Consider the following 22,102-nt stretch of genomic DNA (forward strand, 5'->3'; position numbering starts at 1 on the left):
GGTTCTGACACCCACGCTTACTGACTCCTCCTTGCAGCACTAGGAGCCTATTTCTGCTCTGATAGTGTGCCCTCCACCCCCACCCTTCCCAGCCAGGGATTTTCCTTCCCACAAAAAGTGTGACATCCAGAAAGCAACATGATTTAAAAACAAACAAACAAAAAACAACAAACCTATAACATTGCTAATATCCAGACTCCTCAGAATCCTCATCTTGCTTTTTTATTGATAAAGGAGGATTTTCAGGGCTTAAGTATCCCAGAATAGAATTGCATATAGACAAGCCAAATCTTATATCAAATGAAGAGGAACCCAAGAAAGCAAGTATTTTCCTGTCCTGCAAAAAGAAGGAACCCAAGACTTTACCCCTCAGTTCAGAACTCATTAGCATCATTCCTGCCATTTGTTATACCCCCCTATGCATCCTGAAGTTAGATTGTAAGATCTTTGTTGCAGGGAGTGTGCTCCTGTGCTTTGTACCTCATCTAGTACAATGGAGTGAGTGATCAGAGAAAAAGCATCAGTACCAGGAGAGAAGTGTGAAAGCCCAAGCTGAGAGAAACCGGCTTAGCAGAATTCAGTTTTTGTTTAATAATTAACAGGTAATATTGATGTTTGTTTTTGATGTTTTCTAAAAAAAAATATAAATTTTAAAAATTTTCACAGTTGTGGGAAATTATGGGAATGGTTAGATAATGTGGGAGGGTTAGACAGTGATTATTTACTGACAGGAGACATTGAGATTAAAAATGTTAAAAAAGCTTTATAATAATTAAACACAGATTGCACCATTACATGTCAAAATATGCAAAGTGTAAATATTCTTAAATCAGAGTCTCAGGTTCTCAAGCAGCATTTTTCTTACTCGATCTGTAAATTTCTTTATGAATGGAAATCTTTTTTCATCTGTGTGTTTACAGTGAAATTGATGTTTACTGACATTTACCAATAGAAATCTAATCCTTCTAAGCCTAACTATATTGAAGGCCACAGAGAAAATGTGTGTAGGAGTAGGTGTGTCAGCTTCCAGTTGCATGCTTCCTCTTGGCCACTTATCAGACTGCTGTGAGGGATCTAGCCACTGAATCCACAAGTGTTTTATGTTGAGCATAGCCAGTTTCATGGTGAATGGCCAAAGGGCTGTTTACTTTTTTTTTTTCTTCAGAGACTGGAACACAAAAAGGTAAACTGCCCAGTGGCCATGTGCCAGGGAGTTAGCTGTGCCTCATAGCAGATTAACTTTGTGGCAGCCCATCCAGAGAACGGTTGGGACATGGTCTCACAAGTGCAGTAGGCTTAACCATATGAGTACAGACATAAGGTGTCTGTCGATAATGTGGAGGCATATGAATTTATACCCCAGTCCTCTGCATTCGTCGTGTTGTACCCTAGAGAGTTGAACCTGGACAGACCACTAGTGGAAATGGGAGGTCTGAATAAGTGGAAGGACCCTGGAGGGGTGATGAATCCTGTGTAGTGCACCTGTCAGGTGCTGGAAGGCAAACGTGGGTAAATGTCCCTGTGATGAATCCCATCATGTTTATAGCTAGTCGAAATGGATGCTAAAGAAGGTTCTGGGATGCTGACTGTAGCAATCTCAGATACAAACCTGCCAAAGCCAGACTTATTGGCCGCGGGGCCAAGTACTCTGCTTACCATTGGCGGAGAAATTAAGTCAGTGTGGACTAGCAACGGTCAAAAATCCTGGGTGGAAGTGAAACGGAGGTAAGACCAAAAGGTTCTGTGCCAGAACTCCATTGACAACAGGGAAGTGGAGGGTGGTAAATAATACTGTCAAACTTATGATACCAAGTAGAGGGTGGCGAAAGGCTCCAAAGTGGTGGGAGGCAACTATGTGAGGCAATTCAGGAGGAAAGTTCCCCTTAGTTAATGGCTTCAGAAGGGTCAGTCAAGATGTAATTGAACCTGAGATGGATAGCGGAGTAAGCACAATTCCCTTCTCCTCCTGGAGGTGTGAAGTGGGCTACTAGGCTCAAGAAAAGTGGGGAGATTCCACCTCTCATTGGGACCATTCATCTTGCTGAGGCACACCAGTGCCAAAGACCCACCTTGCAGGGGGCCAAGTCTAGCTACCCCAACCAATCAGGAGATTGGGGTTGACAGTAGCATATGGAGGCCCCACAAACTCTGTCCTTGTCTATCCCTTTCCTAAGATAACCAGGCATGACATGTATTTATAGGCTGTAGATGGAAACTGACCAATAATGTTTTCATGTAACTGTATGATCATTAGAATTGTTTACTGTCTGAATATATGAAGTGTAACAGCAAATTCTCTGTCTAGAAGTTAAGTGCCAAAATAGCCCCAGGGTATTTGTCACACACCTTTGCTTTGTTCCATTTTTTGAGGAGGGAGAAATGTGAAGATTTGGGGAGTGAGTCTGTACAACCTACGAATTGAAATGGCTGTCATTGAATGCCAGTGTCTCTGTATCTTTGTGTAGCCACCATTGTTGTCAGGACCTCTAGCAGATACACACCAGATTAAAATAGACTGCCACTGATCACAATGTTTTTGAATGTTTAGGGAACAGTGTCCTAATAGATAAAGCATAAGATGCGGTATTAGTTGGTGACCAGATCATACTAGGGAAGAGAATGGCTCTTTATGCATCTATCTATAATATGTAAAAAAAAAACTGCATGGTCATGGGGCACTTCAGTTTGAGTGATATATGCTGAAGGTCTCATGCTGCCAGTACTGAAATTTCCTTGGATTTCTAAATATTATAGATAACAATTTCCTAACTCAAAAAATGTTGCATTAATACACAGGAATTCATGTTAGACCTTGTCTTGACAGATAAAGAGGAACTGGTCACAGAACTAAAAATGAATGGTAGTTTAGGTAGAAGTGATTGTGACTTGATCACATTTATAATGTGCTAACAGAATAAAGTCCAAACCAGTTATTTAGATATCGATATAGATATCTACACATATACTTGGTGCTTGAAAAGGGCCAGTTTCACAAAGCTGAAAACAATTAGGAGCCAGGTCAGCTGAGAGGAAGAATTTAATCAGAAAAATGTGAATGATTGGGAATTATGTAAGGACTCTGTACTAGATATTGAAAAAAGCCACAGTCAGGGGAAAAAAGCTGTATTGGTTAAAAAACAGAACAAAACCCCCTCCAACAAAACTGCGGTTTACAGGGGAAGTGAAGGCAGCGATAAAATATATAAACAAATGGAAGAAAGGGGAGGTTGACAGTCTTGAATATAAATCAGAAGCTAGGAATTGTAGAACTGATAAGGGAAACAGGGATACAAGTACAAATTGAGGGTCAGCAGAATTATGGGCAATAAGGAGTTCATGTATTCTAGGAACAAAAAGAATCCTAACAATAGTATTGGTCCATGACTAGATGAAAAAGATAAAATTATCAACAATGTAGAAAAGGCAGACACGTTCAATAAATATTTGTGTTTTGTATTTGGTGAAAAACAGATGATGCAGTCATATCATATAACATTCTTTCCATTCCACTGGTGCCTCAGGAGGATGTTAAACAGCGGCTATTAAAAGTAGACCTTTTTAAATCAGCAGGTCTGAATAACTTGCATCTAAGAGTTACAAACGAGCCGTCTGAAGAGCTTGCAGTACCATTAATGTTGTTTTTCAGTAAGTCTTGGAATACTGGGGAAGTTCCAGAAAACTGGAAGAAAGCTAATGTTTTTCCAATATTTAAAAAGATAAATGGGATGACTTGGGTAATTATAGGTCTGTTAGTCTGTTGATCCTGGGGAAGATAATGGAGTGGCTGATATGAAACTGAATTAATCAAAATTTAAAGGCGGGTAATAAAAATAATTCTAATCATCATGGGTTTGTAGAAAATAGTTTGACAGGAGCTATCTTAATATCTTTTTTGATGAGGTTACAAGTTTGGTTGATAAAGGTAATAACATTAATGTATTATACTTAGACTTGTACAGGCAGTTCTCGGACTTACAACGCAATTGGTTCCTGAAAATTGCGTTGTAAGTCGAAATGTCGGAACTCAGAACCGCAATACAGGGAGTCCTCAGACTTAAGACGCTGACTTATATTGGACACCACTTACGACGCTTTTCAGTTGACTGCCTGTTTCGCTCCTATGACGCTTGTTTCACCCTTATGACTCTTGATTTACATAAAGTTTGCTTGAAATCACTTCCTGGATGTGTTATACTGGGATGGAGCTGGAAGGGGTCGCTTCTGATTGGCTTTGAGGCAGCAGGGTAGCTTGTTGCCAGGTAGGGTTGCTGCTTGTTTTTGATTGGCTCCCGGCTCCGGTCTTAGCCCATTAGAAAGCCTGAACAGTGATTGGCTGAGGCTCAGCATGTGTGCCATTCTCCTTGGCTTTCTGAGCCTGTGTTGCCGACATTCTGAGCAGCATATGTGAGTTTATATGTTTGTTTGAATGCTGCTTACAAAATACAGTGTATGGTAAATACATTGATGTTGCAACATTAGTTATCTATAATTCATTTAGTACAAAAGCCTGGGTTATTGTGATGAAAATAGTGTCTCAAGCCTTGGTTCAGGAACCAATCCCCCCTTCATACCATTGATTCCTATGGGAAAAGTGGTTTTGACTTACAACGCAATTCTGAGGAATGAATTGTGTCTTAAGTCCGAGGACTCCCTGTACACTGCATTGCAGGACCTAGCCTCGTAAAGTTGAAACCAATTGTCGTAAGTCGAATCAGGTTATCAAATCAGAAACGTCGTAAGTGCTGTTCATCAGAAGTCTAACGTCGTAAAGTTGAGGACTGCCTGGATAAGGCATTTTAATTGGTACAGCATGATATTTTGGTTAAAAAAGCTAGAATGATATAAAATTAATATGGCACATATCAAATGGATTAAAAGCTGACTAAATAATAGGTCTTAAAATGTAATTGCAAATGGAGAATTGAGTGTGTGTATTTCTAGTGGGGTCCTGCAGGGACTGGTTCTTGGCCCTACACTATTTAACATTTTTGTTGTTTCTGGAAGAAAACATAAAATCCATTACTGATAACATTTGAGCCCTAACTGGTCAATTTATATTCTGAGGAGGTTGGCTGGATCTAGGAGATGCCATTTCCTTCAGTTTGTCTGTATGGTTCTGGAAGTTTGGAGGCTGGAAAGTTACTAGCAACAGAATAAAGACTCAGAGAGCCACACACAAAGTTCTGGCTAGAAGAGAAGGCTCCATGATTGAAGACATGCAGAACTGGATTGCCCCAGAGGACCCTGAGTCCAGCGCAAAGAATGTTCTGCAGTGGTGAAAAAACGGAGGCAGGGAAATGCATGTAAGGTTTTATTTTTGTATAAATGAAGTAAAGAACAATGATTTTAGAGTCCTGTGCAAAGTTTGTGTTATGTTGCACTACTTGTGCCCCTAGAAGAGGTGATCTGTGGGTTAAGAGCATCCACTAGGCAGGACTTCTGGGAGAGGGTGCATCTTGCCACAGTTCACCATGCCATTCCAGATTGTATTACTGCAATGCTCTGTACAGTACATGCACCTATCTTAGAATGCTATCCTAAAAGCTACAGTTCCCAAAGAATTTGGCTGGTTCCCTGCTTGACAACGCACAATACACTAACTTTCTGAAGACCACAGTACCTTCCAGTTATAACTGAAGGTATTGGCTTTGATGCATAAAGCTATATGGTTTGAGTCCTTGCTAGTTGAGACCACTTTTCCTGAATTTGGGTATCTGGAGGATGGTAGTGGACTGTTCTCAGTTAGAGGGTCTTGTATTTTAAATTTGCACCCCTACATTCCTGGCTTGACAGAGCTAGTGTCTCTTGACTCTCAGGGAAGAATAGAAGGCTTGCCATTCCTGAGCGGGTTGGATAACTTATATTAATAGCATATTTTTAGGGAATATATTTTCTTTGACACAGTCAGTGGTTGCTTCTGGGAAATAGACACGTGCCTGCTAATATTTTCTGATAGACAGCATTTTTGTAAACATAAAAATAGATACATAAAAACAGCTGTTAAAGGAGGCACATTCTTTTGCTTTTAGCTTTAGCACTGTATCTGAGAGGCACAGCAGCACCGTTTGTTTCATTTTTGTTTGTCAACCCTTGACAAATCCAGTTGGTCACTAGCCAGATTTTTCCTACTCACTGTCAGCACTTCAAGTGTGTGTAGGATTTGAGGTAGATGAGGGAAATTAATGAAGCCTCCCAGAAATTCCACACAATTTAAGGGTAAACTATGATACAGAGAGGCTTCAGAATTAATACTTTGAAATGAACGGAGACTGTTCACATCCTACAGAGGACGGATATTGCCTGGTTTTGAGCAATTGAGGACCTCTTATAGTGTGTCGCTGAGGAAGGATTTTGGGAACTCGTGCTAGGAAGGCAAACAGCCTGTTAGCTGAAAAAAAATGACTATGTGGGAGCTCTCTGGATATTGATGTTTAGTAAGGATTTGAATGCTGAGGATCTTCTGTAAGACAGATTTGCCATCCATTCTTTATCCCCACAGATGAGGGGTGTGCAGGAGCACTGCAGCGGGAGTAGTGACAAAGCACCAAAGGGACTGCTACTGTAAAGTGCACTGGGTAAGGAAAATAGGCAATGTATTCTTCTCCATAGTTTTGGAGAACCACCCAGTGCAGATTGGCTGTTGGTTCTGTGGTTCTGCCTATCTATGCATCTTCCAACAAATAGCTTGAAACCATAGACTTCGTTTACTTTCTGTACACCTTCAAAGGTTTATCTTTGTAACTATAAATGTTAGAAAATTTTGTGCAGAAACTGATTAAATGCCATATTCACCAAAGTGTCATATTTGCCAGAATTAATTTTGTTAATCCTCTTAACAAATTAAACCTTAATTGTTGGTTTCAGCGTTCTTTCCATCATAATTAAAAGAAATAGTGATTAGTCTGGTTTTTGGTACTGGAGGTATGCTAATGTTAATATGATTTCTCTGTAAATAACGTACACAACTGAAAGGCAACATTTTAGGACTAAAATATTTGTTTTAATTTTAATCTCAAGTTGGATCTCTTATTTTCTTTTTCCAATATACCTTTCCAAAATACACATATGCATATCTTTTCAAAGATGGTCTTGGTGACTGAAATATTTTAAGGGGGGCGTTACTTCTGAGTTTGTTTCGGCAATTATAAAATGTAGAATTTTCTGAAAATTGAAATGTCATATACAGTCTTCCTCACCCCATTTCCCTTTCACTCTCTGTCATATTCTGGAGTGCAATCCAGACTAGTAAGGTGGTTGTGTTACCACCTGCAACCTTGGGTGCCTCACAAACCTTTGCTGCTGTAGCTTACAACCTGGGTGCCTCACAACCAGCCAAACAAGAATGCCAGTCACACGCAGAGTGTCTGTGTATAGCTGCAACCTGTCCACCACATTCCAGCCAACGCTCTGGCTTCCATCAGCCTTGGTTACCTCTTGCAAGGTAACCCCAATACACTCCCTGTCTTGGATTTTCCCTGGAAACTGATATTCTGCACTATCCACTTGTCTCCTGGACAGTTCAGATAATAGAGGTCCATTGCCCCTGTAAAGGGTCAATATCCTGTAGTTTGCTGCTTTAATTGAAGTTACCAACCAGTTCAGATTAAACACAACACTGGATTAGTTTTGATTAAAGAATGAAATAGATTTGTTTAATGACAAAGAGAGATTTTTTATGTGAGTACAAGTACAAGGTATTAAATTCAGAAATGGTTATAAGAGAAATAAAGATAAAACGCTTCCTAGTAGCTAAGATTTGATAATCTAGACTTAGTTCAAGGTAAAATCCTTACCACACATTCCCAGCAATATAAGTGACCAAATTTTCAAGTTGGCATCTGGGCCCAAAGTCCGAAGGGCTGGTTCCTTTGTCATCTTAGGTGAAAGAGCGAGTAAGAGAGATAGAAAGAGAATACCTGGGGTGCTTTTGCCCCTCACTTTTATTGTCCAGTCACTCTTTCAAAGCATTTTCCAGAGGGTTACCCCTAGATCAGGGGTGGCCAACCTGTGACTCTGGAACAACATGCAGCTCTTCAGAAGTTAATATGCAGCTCCTTGTATACGCCAACTTTCCAATGTGCTGGGGGTGCTCACTGCTCAACCCCTGGCTCTGCCACAGGCTGTGCCCCCGCTCCTCCCCCCAGAGCCTCCTGCATGCCAGGAAACATCTGATTCGGACGTGCAGGCGAGAGGGGAAGGTGCTGATTGGCAGGGCTGCCAGTGGGTGAGAGGCGCTGGGAGGGGGGAGCTGATAGGGGGCTGCTGATGTATTACTGTGGCTCTTTGGCAATGTATGTTGGTAAATTTTGGCTCCTTCTCAGGCTCAAGTTGGCCACCCCTGCCCTAGATAAAGTTCCTTCCAGCTGTGAGCCTGGAGACATGGGAGTCTCACTGTGAAAGAGATTCCATGTAGTTTGCAAAATGGAGATCAGTCTGCTTCTGCCTCACTTCCCTGATGAAGAATGGCCACTTGACTGGTGATTGCCAATCAACTTTCACACCTGGCTAGAAGCGTCAGCTTGCCCTTTGTCTGGTAAACTCATTTCAGTCATAATTTTAGTTTTCAAATGATACTTCACAAGGCATATTTTGTACAAAGATTATTTCAGTGGTGTGTAGGGTGTAAATACAGGGAGGCATTTGGTGACACTCTCCCAAAGGCTATGCATAGTGGTGATCCTCTCACTGCCTGTGCTTAATGGTGTAATCTGCCTTAAGTAGTTGCTAAAGAACAACTTGAAGGCACCTCCTTTCCCCAGGGACTTAATGCATTTCTCCTACAGCACTCCTTGTCCCTTCTATTTATGGGATATAGTTCTCAAAAATGAGTAAAGAACACTTAATCAGAGCCACGTAGCCACTGTACCACTGGAGTCGTCATCATCTTTGCCTCTACCTCATCCATCTGTTTTTTATCAGAAGGGTAGCTGTGTTAGTCTGTATCTACAAAAACAACGAGGAGTCTGGTGGCACTTTAAAGACTAACAGATTTATTTGGGCATAAACTTTTGTGGATAAAAAACCCACTTTTTCAGATGGGTTTTTTACCCACCAAAGTTTATGCCCAAATAAATCCCTTAATCTTTAAGGTGCCACCGGACTCCTCATTGTTCATCTGCTTTTTGTGTCTGTTCAGGTTCCCCCTCTTAAGTATATTTATTTCCTGTTTGGTTCTTTCCTGGGATCATGCCTGTGTTCCTTGTTTCTACATACAGCTCTTTTTGCTTGGTACTGGTAAAGCTGGTGAAACTCCTGATACATTTTTTGATATATTTACATACAAATCATTGTTTTTCTTTCATTATGCCCTTCGGGAGAATATGCAAATGAAGAAAAAGTTTCTACTTTTAGTAGTATTTCATCTCTTAAGTTCACTGGTCACTTTGATATGTCATTCAGAAACCTTTTTTGTTTTGTATGCATATTTTTAGGAAATTCAGGTTCATGTGAAAAAAACATTTTCTTTTATATTATGCAACATCTAAGATTATTGGTATTAAATAATTTAATTTCAAGGCACACAAGAGGAACAGTAGCACATACTGTGAAACACAGACTGTTTTATCTCCTTGCATCCTTTCGTGTTTCTAGTTTGTCACTCTTTCCCGTATGCAGATCTTGACACAGTCACTTGTTTAAGTTGACTTTTTGGAGATCAATACACATTTAACCATTGCTACTTGAATGTAACAGGACGGTAATGATAACAATTTAGTTGCCTCATTAACCAGTCATAGATTTGAATTTAATTTTATCCGACCTTTAATATATACAAGGTGAAAATATGCTATCACGTTTATTTTCAGTCATTTAAATTCTGGGGAGTAGTAGGTATCACAGTTGAGTTCAGTCTACTCCCTGGATGATAGGATATAGTCATGTGTAGTAATGTATAAAAAAATTAGAAGGTCCAGGATATAAAATGTAGCTATTTAGGCTGTAAGCTCGTTGGGGGAGGGACTTCCCTGCCCCCCCCCCCCTTTGTAGAATCTAGCACAATATGGTCCTGGTCCATGTTTGTTGCTCCTATATATTATTTGTATTACCAAGACTTACAAAGAAAAATATCCTTCTACTACATGTATTGTCCTCCAGTGTGAACAGGGAAGTGTTTACTGGTAATAAAAGCCATTTATGGCAACTCTATATACACATGAGATCGAGGAGCGTGCTCTACGCCAGCATGTATTGGGAATCCAGTGGAGTCAGCTTGAAACCTTTGAGGTAGGAATGGCTTCATGTTGCTCTGAGTGGTTTTCAACCTTTTTTTTCTGGCGACCCAGTTGAAGAAAATTGTTGATGCCCGTGACCCAATGGAGCCAGAGGGTTGGGGCACGGGGGTGAGGGCTGTGGAGTGGGGCTGGGAATGAGGGATTCAGGGTGTGGGTGGGAGTTCAGGCTGTGGGGTGGGGCTGGGGATGAGGGTGCAGGAAAAGAATCCGAGATGTGCAGGGGCTCAGGGCTGGGGTAGGGGACTGGGGCGCAGGCTTACCTCAGGCAGCGGCACAGTGGGGGTGCTAAGGCAGACTTCCTGCCTGTCCTGACACCGCAGATCGTGCTGTGCCCCAGAAGCGGCCAACAACAGGTCCGGCTCCTAGGCGGAGATATGCAAGCAGCTCCGCGCAGCTCTCGCCCCGCTGGCACTGCCCCCCCCCCCAGCTCCCATTGGCCGGTTCCCGGAGCCGGTGCTTGGGCTGGGGGTGGGTGCAGCGTGTAGAGACCCGTGGCCCCCCTGCCTAGGAGCTGGACCTGCTGCTGGCTGCTTCCAGGGCACAGCGCGGTGTCAGAACAGGTAGGAATGATCCTGCCTTAGCCAGGCAGCACTGCTGATGGGCCTTTTAATGGCCCGGTCGGCGGTGCTGAGCAGAGCTGCCGCAACCCAGTACCTTACGTTCCGTGACCCAGTACTGGGTCGCAACCTGCAGTTTGAAAACCACTGCTCTAACTGTTCACTGTGTATCCAGAAGGCTGATTAATTTGGACTCCTGCTTGTCTTTTTGTTAGTATTAGGAGAGGAAATCAAAGTAAACGCTGGAAGTTCTCTAAAACCATGTGAGAACTGTAGGTTATTAATCTTACTCTATAACCAAAAATAATGAAATTACCGGTAAGGTTGCTATATGTAATTCAAGAGAAGATATACTGTTAAACACATCCATAAACAATTCTGATATTAACCTTAACACTCAATTCACACACAGACCGTTAAACAGAAACCTTCTTAATAACTAGCACCCAGAAAACCTTAACTCTGCCCCTGAATTTGTTGATGTTTTGAGACCTGAGCTTACTACCATTGTAATTGAAAATTGAGTGTTACCTGTTACGCAGTATCGATTTAGATTTACATTAATACACCTCTACCTCAATATAACGCTGTCCTTGGGAGCCAAAAAATCTTACTGTGTTATAGGTGAAACTGCGTTATATCGAACTTGCTTTGATCTGCTGGAGTTTTATATATATTTTTTTTTTTTTGAGAGAGAGAGCTGTATGAATAATTTATACTTAGTAGTCCTTGTTACTGTCTTGTTACAGGAGCAGTTATAGTTGCTTAGGGGCTAGTCATTGGGTATTTAAACTGTTTTTATAAATTGGGATTGAGCTTGATATCAGATTTGTTACTCTTAGCTTGTTTTTGTAGTTTTCAACATAGGTTATTTTTGCAGATAATGGGTAATGGCATATCCATATCTTGAAATGATTTGACTTGTAAGGTTTTTTAGTTTTGGAATTTCCTTTATTTATTTGTTTTTAAACCTGATTTGATATTATGCCAGACTCTTCCTTCTTATTGTGTAAAGCACTAGGCACTATAAGGTGATGGTTTGATTGTCCATTAAAGATTTCTTTGGTGGGTGTCCTCTGGTATCTCCTGTTGTGTTGTCGGTATTCTCGCCTGATTAGCCTCCCAACTGTTCAGTCTCATTTCTGGATTTACAGTCTAGTCCTGGCTCCCAATTTCAGACCCCAGCCAGTCATTCCCAAGGTGCAGCCCCATTCGATGGTCTAACACCAGTCCTAGCGTTCCTGCTTCTGGCTTGCCAGTCTCTTTGATTCCTTCTGTGCCCCATCCCACTCTGCTCTCCCCCCTGGTTGTTTGGAACTTAGCAAGTGTAACAGCTGCCAAAGGTGCTTGCACACCATTCTGTTTCTCTGACTGACGTTTCCCATGTGATATAATAAGCTTGCAAGTTTCCTGGCAGTTCTAGAACACAGTTACATGTTTGGCATGTGAAGTTTTAATTACATAGTAATTAAAGCTTAAATCACTTTAATGACTTTTTGGTAGAGATCCATTCCATAATAATGAAGAATCATTGATATCTAGAAAAATGTCCTTTTTGTGAAAACTACTGTATGTTGAGTGTTTACAGATTTATATACATATGTGAAATTTGGCATTCTTAAATGTTTCCTGTAACAAGAAAAGATGGCCAAAAAAGCACGAGTCCTTGTAAAAATAGATGTAATAAATATAGTTTGGATTAAGTAAAGTTGAAAGGTAAAGTTTATTTTTTTGTTTCTAAATTTTTTAAGGAAAAATTCTTCTCCTAACCTCTTGGTTGAGTGTATGTGACCTTTTTCTAATTAAAATTGGACAATATTAAGAAAATAGGGTTCTAATGGAAGTCAGGGCGTGGCTTTAATGGTAGAGTCACTACTTTTGTGAACTCAAAAATATTTAACAGAAATAAAAAAACACTCTTCTATGAAAAAAGATGTTGCAGGCTCGTCCCATTACAGAACCAAATTGATGGCATTTAATTATCAAGAATTTTCATACCCTATAGAGCAGGGGTTGGCAACCGTTCAGAAGTGGTGTGCTGAGTCTTCATTTATTCACTCTAATGTAAGGTTTCATGTGCCAGTAATACATTTTAACGTTTTTAGAAGGTATCTTTCTATAAGTCTATAATATATAAATAAACTATTGTTGTATGTGAAGTAAATAACGTTTTTAAAATGTTTAAGAAGCTTCATTTAAAATTAAATTAAAATGCAGAGCCCCCCGGACCGGTGGCGAGGACCTGGGCAGTGTGAGTGCAACTGAAAATGAGCTTGCGTGTCGCCTTTGGCACGCATGCCAAAGGTTGCCTACCCCTGCTATAGAGGAAATGTTTTAAGTAGAAATGAGGTTGAATAACTGCCAGACCTCATTTACACTCAGACAGAAGTTTTCTTGTCATGTAATTAAGTTGGGTACTAATGTCTCCTTGAGTCTTCTTCTCTAAAACTTGATATTTCTTCGTTTTGGGTTTAAGGATGAAGATGAATTATCTTCATGCTCTGATGCCAAATAAATATCCTTGGAGTGAAGTTATTAGTCGTACTCTTCACATTTATGAAATTGCAAGGGATGAGATATCAATATTTATGATCCACAGCATCCTTGTTCAGCAGGGTTTTAAGAAACTTAATCTAAGCACAATCCATACCATAAAACAGTGTGGAATCTCTGACACGCATCAGTCAGTGACATTGGAATCTTTATATATAATTTTGTTAAAACCCTCACAACTTTAGCATTCATATTTATTGTCCAAAAAAGCTATAGTTTTCTTTTCAGAATTTACATATCGTAATTGCTAAAGATGGAGGACATAAATAGTGTCAGGGTGGATAAATATTGATTTTTCTTTTCATTTAAATTATAAAGTTTTCTTTTTAAAAATCTGTTTAAAATAATCTGGATTTAATACAAAATATGCTAAAGGCCTAAACTACTTATAACCTATTAAAACATATACATAAAAAGTAAAGATGCTAAATCATGAGCCTCTATCAAAAATTTTCAGTTAAAGGCGGCTTTTCAGTAGAAAGATATCTCCCTCCCCTCCCCTCCCCCCCCCAGTCTGACTTCTGAGGTCAAGCTTTATAAATACGGCATAATAGTAGTAAATAAGCAATGTATAAGTCATAATTTTCTTAATTCTAAAATGTACACTTAATAAGAATCTGAAAATATTAAACTATATAGTTGCTTAAATAAAAGCATATAATTATATTGTACCCTCCTAGGAGTCAAAAAGATGCAACAAATCTAGTGTAAAGGCTCTAGTTGTAAATCAATGTGTTTTTAATGGTCGTATCAACAAAGGAGAATACACCTTTTTCAGAAAGTAATTGAAGTACAAATGGAAAAGTTGATTAAAATCAGTGATCAGTTTAAAACAAAACTTTGTACTGGGTGGTTTATATTGCTGTGACTTAAACCAGTAAGTGTTTAACCAGGGTTATTAAAATTACTCTTTCAAAACAAAGAATTGTTTATAAAAATGGTTTTTAGGGCTGTCGATTAATCACAGTTAACTCACACAATTAACTAAAAAAAATCACGATTAATTTAACTGTGATTAATTGCACTCTTAAACAATAGAATACCAATTGAAATTTATTAAATATTTTTGGATGTTTCTACATTTTCAAATATATCGATTTCAATTACAATACAGAATACAAAGTGTAGATTGCTCACTTTATATTATTTTTTATTACAAATATTTGCACTGTAAAAATGATAAACAGAATAAATAGTGTTTTTTCAAATCACATCATACAAGTACTCTATTGCAATCTCTTTATCATGAAAGTGCAACTTACAAATGTAGGTTTTTTGTTACATAACTGCACTCAAACAAAACAATGTAAACCTTTAGAGCCTACAAGTCCAATCAGTCCTACTTCTTATTCAGCCAATCGCTCTAACAAGTTTGTTTACATTTGCAGAAGATAGTGCTGCCCACTTCTTGTTGACAATGTCACCTGAAAGTGAGAACAGGCATTTTGCACGGCACTGTTGTAGCTGGCGTCGCAAGATATTTATGTGCCAGATGCGCTAAAGATTCATATGCCTCTTCATGCTTTGGCCATTGTTCCAGAGGACATGCTTCCATGCTGGTGACGCTCATTTAAAAAAAATGCATTAATTAAATTTGTGACTGAACTCCTTGGGGGAGAATTGTATGTCTCCTGCTCTGTTTTACCTACGTTCTGCCATATATTTCATGTTATAGCAGTCTCAGATGATGACCCAGCACACATTCATTTAAGAACACTTTCACTGCAAATTTGACACAATGCAAAGAAGATACCAATGTGAAATTTTTAAAGATAGCTACAGCACTCGACCCAAGATTTAAGAAGCTGAAGTGCCTTCCAAAATTTGAGAGGGATGAGGTGTGGAGCATGCTTTCAGAAGCCTTAAAAAAGGAACACTCCGCTGCGGAAACTACAGAACCCAAACCATCAAAAAAGAAAATCAACCTTCTGCTGGTGGCATCTGACTTAGATGACGAAAATGAACTTGCGTCGCTCCATACTGCTTTGGATTGTTATCGAGCAGAACCTGCTGTCAGCATGGACGCATGTCCACTGGAATGGTGATTGAAGCATGAAGGGACATATGACTCTTTAGCGCATCTGGCATGTAAATATCTTGCGACGCCGGTTACAACAGTGCCATGCAAATGCCTGTTCTCACTTTCAGGTGACATTGTCAACAAGAAGTGGGCAGCACTATCTTCTGCAAATGTAAACAAACTTTTTACATCTTATCCTAACAATATATAGTCAGATTGTGACCAGATTCTGTTATATCTAAATGTCTTTTAACAGGTCCATCATGATAAAAAAAAATTATGAAATCACCACCACATAATTGCTACTACTGGCTACATGTAACGTTTGTCATGTGATCTACTTAATGTAGAGTCTGTCAGAAAACTTCATTTAAATTCTGGAAATTTTCAAATGCAGACCATTTTGAAATAAGTTAAATTGTATTCTTAATCTTACTTGGCTAGACAACAGCATTTGACTTTTCTGTTGCCTATTGAGATAAACAGCAATTCCCAACAGTAACAGCCCTTTTGAATATGCATAGGGTTACCATTCGTCCTGATTCCCCTGGACATGTCCAGCTTTTTGAGCTAAAAATAGCGTCCGGGGGGAATTTGTAAATGTCCGGATCTTCCCCCGCCCCGCATGCAGAGCACGCGCGGCTAACAGGGCAGCCGGACGGATGCTGCCACTTACATGGGGCTCCGACAGCCAGAGAGAGCCCCTCCTCCACTTCCCCTGCAGCAGAGATCACTCCCTCCCTCCCTGCATTCGCAGTTCGCCTCCGGCAGTCTGGAGCTCCTTCCCCGCTCCTCCTTCACTGCTGCCCAGCGTGCCGGGACAAGCATGCTGGGACGAACGGCTCAGGCTGGTAGGGTCCTAGGGGGCCAGTTAGGATGGGAGGAGGGTCTCAGGAGGGGACAGTCAGGGGACAAGAGGCAGGGAGGCTTAGATAGGGGGTGGAGTCCTGAGGGGCAGTTAAGGGCAGGGGTCCCAGGAGGGGGCAGTCAGGGGACAAGGAGCGGGGAGGTGGGTTGGATGTTCTGTGGGGGGCGGGAAGTGGGAGGGTTAGGGGCGGGGCTAGGGCGGGGCTCCTCCCGTCCTCTTTTTTTGCTTGCTGAAATATGGTAACCCTAAATATGCAGTACACAAGATTGACATGCTATAGTCACAATCTAAAGAGATTAGCGTGACACAAGGTAATTCAGTACCAATCCATCATTCTTATTAAAAGATCAGTACTTGGGGGATTTGAAGCACATATTTTGAAAAATTCACTAGTTAACATTATCCCATAAAATGCTAAGTTATTAAATAAAAAATTAACCTATCTCAGTTTTGAATTTCTAAACCAAATTGTTTCCTAAGCTGTTCTTTTGCCCCATGCATCTGCATGCCAGCATTCATGAGCAACCCCACAATAACAAGTTAATGTGGGACTGAAAAAATATTTTTGAAAAAGTAGACTTCAGTTTCAAATATCAAGAGGGTTACTATAAATAACAGTAAAAGTGTTTGAATTATGAAAAAATGGTCTTTTTAACTTTAAAAATACCTCTTTGAACAGGCTGTAAACTTAACAAGATGATGCTAGAATTATGAGAGAAATGATCACAAGCTATTGGTAAAATCCTTAACAAGAAGCACATCTGCTAGCAATAAGTCACAGCAGAATCTTGGGCAGTCACCACTTTTCTTGATTCAGAGTGTGCTGAATATTAATTCTGTAATTGGTGGCTAACTACCTCATTAGAATGAAGAAACACTGACATTGAATAAATAGTTATGAAAAAGTTAATGCCTTAAAATTGAAAATTTGAGCACTGTTACTGGTGAACATCATGGAATACAGTTTTTAGAGAAATATGTTCTTTAGTATTCAAGTAAAACATCATTAATGGTGTATTGCCTCAGAAAAGGAAAGACTAGAAGGAATATAGCAGTTTAAAAGTGATACTGTGAACTTTAATCACTCTTCTGTCTGAATTTTTTGCCAGCTATCATTGCAAGTAATACCTAAGATTAGTATAACTCAGGGGTAGGCAACCTATGGCATGCGTACCAAAGGCAGCACGCGAGCTGATTTTCAGTGGCACTAACACTGCCTGGGTCCTGGCCACTAGTCCGGGGGGCTCTGCATTTTAATTTAATTTTTAAATGAAGCTTCTTAAACATTTTAAAACCCTTATTTACTTTACATACAACAATAGTTTAGTTATATATTATAGACTAGTGGTCTCCAAAGTAGGGTGCGCAAGAGGATCCTTGGGGGTGCGCGGCAGGAGGAGCAGTTTTTTATTTTTGCTTCAGCAGTTTGGGCGGGAGTCCGAGCGGCTTGCTCTTTTTTCTTTTTTTTTTGCTTTGGCAAAAATGGTAGCGCCAGCGCGGCAGGGGGTGCGTACTCAATTTTTTTTACTGATAGGGGTGCGTAATCAAAAAAGTTTGGAGACCACTGTTATAGACTTATAGAAAGAGACCTTAAATTAGAATGAATAAATGAAGACTCGGCACATCACTTCTGAAAGGTTGCCGACCCCTGATATAACTGAAAGAAATTAGAGAAACCAGTAGGAATTTTTCTTTTTCAGTTTGTTTCCTTTGTGTACTTGACAGCCCTTTGTGTTTTGACAGTTTCATTGCTGCTCTTGTATAGTTAATTAATTTCTCCTGTTTTTGTGGGTCTTTCACATAGAAACAGTGAAAAGAAACAGTAAAATAATTGTGAAGCCACAAAAATTAGCAGGGAAACTCAGTAGCTGCTGTAGTACCTGATATCTAATAAATTAAAAAAAAAAAAAAAAAAAGTAGTTGTTGATGTCATATCAAGCATCAACAGAAATGGTAAAACACAGGATTATACAAGTCCAAATACTGGGTTAAAAATTCAAACTGGGTGGCTGGAGCAGTTTTCCATACTGGTAGAAGCAGATTATTTGAGATACATTCCTCACCTTAACCCAGAGATGAGTCAGATTTGATTTGCTATATTAAAAAATTCACTGATTACAAATATTAAACTAATATGGAAACTAAAATTTCACAGTAAAATGTCATCTTATTTCCAATAACTAGTGTTAATTGCAATAAAAATCTGTAAAAATGGACAACTTATTAGAAGAGTGAACCCAATAGTAGTCTATTAGTATGTCTTGTATAAGAGAAGCAATAGCAAAAGGATGTTGAATATGTAGTGCGTATTTTTGTCACAGCCTTCAGAGAAGCCTGTTCTCCCCCCCCCCCCAAAATACTTATTTACCTTTTGAGAATTTTCATGTGTGTAGGTGAAAGTGACAATAAATAGCTGAAGTAGTTTCATTAATACCTTTTGAGCCCTATGCACTTAGCGTGATCTTCATGGTATGCTGAGTGTGAAGGAATTCTCATAACTTAGTGAGCTGGGATAGTAGGGAGTATTTCTCGTGTGTGTGTGTGTGAGAGAGAGAGAAATTCATAGCATATGTAACTTGTTTGAGACATCTGTCTGGCACTGCTGCTTCTACTACTTTTGCAAAAGATAAAAAGCAGGAGAACAGCACTGAAGAGAAGGTGACAGCAACTGCTCAGTCTTTCTTTCTTGAACATCATCTGGGGGGCTGAAGTAATAGATACCATGGTAGTTGTTTTAAATGATTTTAAACTCTTCACTTAATATTAACTACTTGATATTTTTTATTGCAAAATAAAAGATACATATAAGAAGTGGAACCAGTGAATTTTGGGAATTTTTTTCCATCATGCACTTGACATTTTGTGTCCGGAGAATGACTGTTCATTCTTATCTTGGTGAGACACTACCCTTACTTTATTATTTCTTGATTTCCCCCCCCCCCCCCAAGATGGATTATGGATTGAATTATTTGAGGGCAAATTTTGTTGCAGTTTAAACATTTTGATACCATGGCAACCCTTCAGTTCAGTTTGAATTTTGGTTGATTAGCATTAATAAGCTTAATGCATAGTATCTTTAAGGCTTTATGGGAAAACTTTTGAAAAGCACCTAAGATATTTAGGAACACAAGTCCCATTGACAATCAATGGGACATTTTTGCTTTTAAATTTTAGGTACTTTTGATAATCCCCCATATTGAATTTACGTAAGGACAAATTGAAAGCAGTTGTCTATTTGTTACCTTTTTAAAACAAATAATTGGATTTTCTTCCTGAGTTTTGTAAAAGCAGCAAGATATACAGCTCTTTCAGTAACCATAATTCTTAACCTGCCAGAAGTAGTCCTTTCCAGAATTGAAAGGACTGCTGGATTTGAATAATGCCCAACTTTTATGGTAGTTTTTAGGATATTAAAAAAAAGTATCTAGTGAAAACTAAATTGAGACCATTATAATATGTTTCACTTGTAACCTGACTAACTTAATTCTAGGTCTCAATATGTTACTTTGCCACATTAACTCATTCTGTCACATAATCTTCCTCTCTTCCCCAGCAAGTAAGAAGGGGTTTTGTTTTTTTTTTAAACAATTGTTTATAGTGACTTTTGTATGTGATGATAACGTCTTGTTATAATAGTTGTAGAACTGGTTGGTTGGTAACTGTGTCACGTGTAAGGTCAATTAGCCTGTAAGTTGCATGAAAGTCGTGCAATACACTGCTGCTGTCTCACTTAAAAAGAGTAGTATTTGATGCCACATATTGCTGGACAAATAACGTGGACGTTAGTACAAGTCTTTGAGCGAGTGGATATTAAATAAGCTTTAAGTTATGACTTTTGTATATGGCACCGATGTAAGACGGGGTGAAATTACAAGGATAACTTTTTAATGTGAAGATAGTATGTTCTTTATCTAGATTTCATGTGTATCAATATCATGTGTCAAAGCTTTTATGGAAATAGCAAAATTAAAAACCCAAGATCTATTTAGTTTTTAGTTTTTACAAGCCTTTCAAACTATAAGGTTTTGATGAAACACAACGTTTGGGCCGCGCTTTTTAAATCCCGTTCAGATTCCAATGGCATAGATTAGCTTGTAGCATTCAGTCCTCTTCTGCACCAGCAGGTAAATCGTTTAGGAACTGATATTGATTAACTACCTCTTGCTTGTATAACAGCAATATCAGGAGCATCAGTATGAATAGAGTGCTCTGCTGTTGTTCTCATAATTATTATGCTAATAAGTGTACTACGCACTAATGAAGACTTTTCCTGTGCAAAGCTTCCATTCTGCATAAGACAGGTGGGGAAATATATCTGCTTAGAGTCAAAGTTCTCGCACAAATAGGCAGCCATTCAAACTCAGCCAGTATAATGCCTTTTTCCTTTTAGAGTCAGGCCTACAGAGGCCAATGAAGTAGAATATTGCTGTAGTTGGAGCCGTTTGTCATTGTTGTAGTAGTAATTTACTATTTGTATTACAGTAGCATGTTGGGGAAACCCATTGTAATAGGCATTGTACAAATACATATTAAGAACACAGGAATGGCCATACTCGTTCTGACCAATGATCCATCTAGCCCAGAATCCTGTCTTCTGATAGGAACCTATTGCCAGATGCTTCAGAGCAGTGGTTCTCAACCATGAGTCCCAGGGCCCCCTGAGGCCCGTGAGCAGGTTTCAGGGAGTCCGCCAAGCATGGCCAGCATTAGACTTGGTAGAGCTTGAGGCAGAAAGCCAAAGCCTGCCACATGAGACTGCAGCTTGGGGCACCATGTCCCCACCCGGGGCTGAAGCCAAAGCCTGAGCAACTTAGCTTTGCGGTGCCCCTTTTGGTGTGGGGCCCGGGCAGTTGCCCTGCTTGCTACCCCCTAACGCTGACCCTGCCTTTTATATACAGAAACAACAGTTGTTGTGGCACAGGTGGGCCGTGGAGTTTTTATAGCATGTTGAGGGAGAGAGGGCTCAGAAAGAAAAAGGTTGAGAACCCCTGCTTCAGAGGGAATGAACAGGGCAAATGTCAAGTGATCCATCCCCTGTCATCCAGCTCTAGGAATGAGAGCCTCAGGGATACCCAGAATATGGGTTTGCGTCCCTGACCATCTTGGCTAATAGCCTTTGATGGGCCTATCTTTCATGAACTTATTTTCTCTCTCTTTTTTTTTTTTTTAACCCAGTTTTACTTTTGGCTTTCACAGCATCCCCTGGCAATGAATTCCATAGGTTGACTGCATTGTGTGAAGAAGTACACCTCTACCTTGATATAACACTGTCCTTGGGAGCCAAAAAATCTTACTACGTTATAGGTGAAACTGCGTTATATTGAACTTGCTTTGATCCACCGGAGTGCGCAGCCCCCCCCCCCCCCCCGGAGCACTGCTTTACCGAGTTATATCCGAATTCGTGTTATATCGGGTCGCGTTATATCGGGGTAGTGGTGTACTTCCTTCTGTTTGTTTTAAGCCTGCTGCCTATTAATTTCTCTAGGTGACTCCTAGTTCTTGTGTTATATGAAAGGGTAAATAACACTTTCAGTTTCTCCGCACCATTCATGATTTTTATAGATCTCTTGTCTTATCCCCGTTAGTTGTCTCTTTTCTAAACCGAACAGTGTTTTTAATCTCTCCCTGGAAACTGTTCCCCTATCCCTAATAATTTTTGTTGCCTTTTTCCCAGCTCTAATGTCTTTTCTGAGGTGGGGCAACCAAAACTGCATGCAGTATTCAAGGTGTGGGTGTACCATTGATTTATATAGTGACATTATATTTTCTCAAAAAAAAGAACAGGAGTACTTGTGGCACCTTAGAGACTAACAAATTTATTAGAGCATAAGCTTTCGTGGACTACAGCCCACTTCTTCGAAAGCTTATGCTC

The 22,102-nt window shown here is 39.8% G+C and overlaps 1 protein-coding gene across 3 annotated transcripts in view; it reads left to right on the forward strand.

Annotated features, from left to right (window-relative positions):
* Positions 1-22,102, forward strand: part of STAG2 (stromal antigen 2) — a 179,829-nt gene that overhangs the window by 24,398 nt on the left and 133,329 nt on the right. The window contains exons 1-2 of one of the 3 annotated variants that reach the window (XM_034782383.1): positions 4,971-5,303; positions 6,500-6,575. The exons of the other annotated variants lie outside the window; for them this stretch is intronic. The gene's annotated coding sequence lies outside the window, so the exon portion shown is untranslated. Of the gene's footprint in view, positions 1-4,970; positions 5,304-6,499; positions 6,576-22,102 lie in introns of those variants that run through there. 3 annotated transcript variants of the gene reach the window in all.

The sequence above is a fragment of the Trachemys scripta genome, chromosome 9 (genome assembly GCF_013100865.1).
Source record: "Trachemys scripta elegans isolate TJP31775 chromosome 9, CAS_Tse_1.0, whole genome shotgun sequence".
Taxonomy (NCBI): domain Eukaryota; kingdom Metazoa; phylum Chordata; order Testudines; family Emydidae; genus Trachemys; species Trachemys scripta.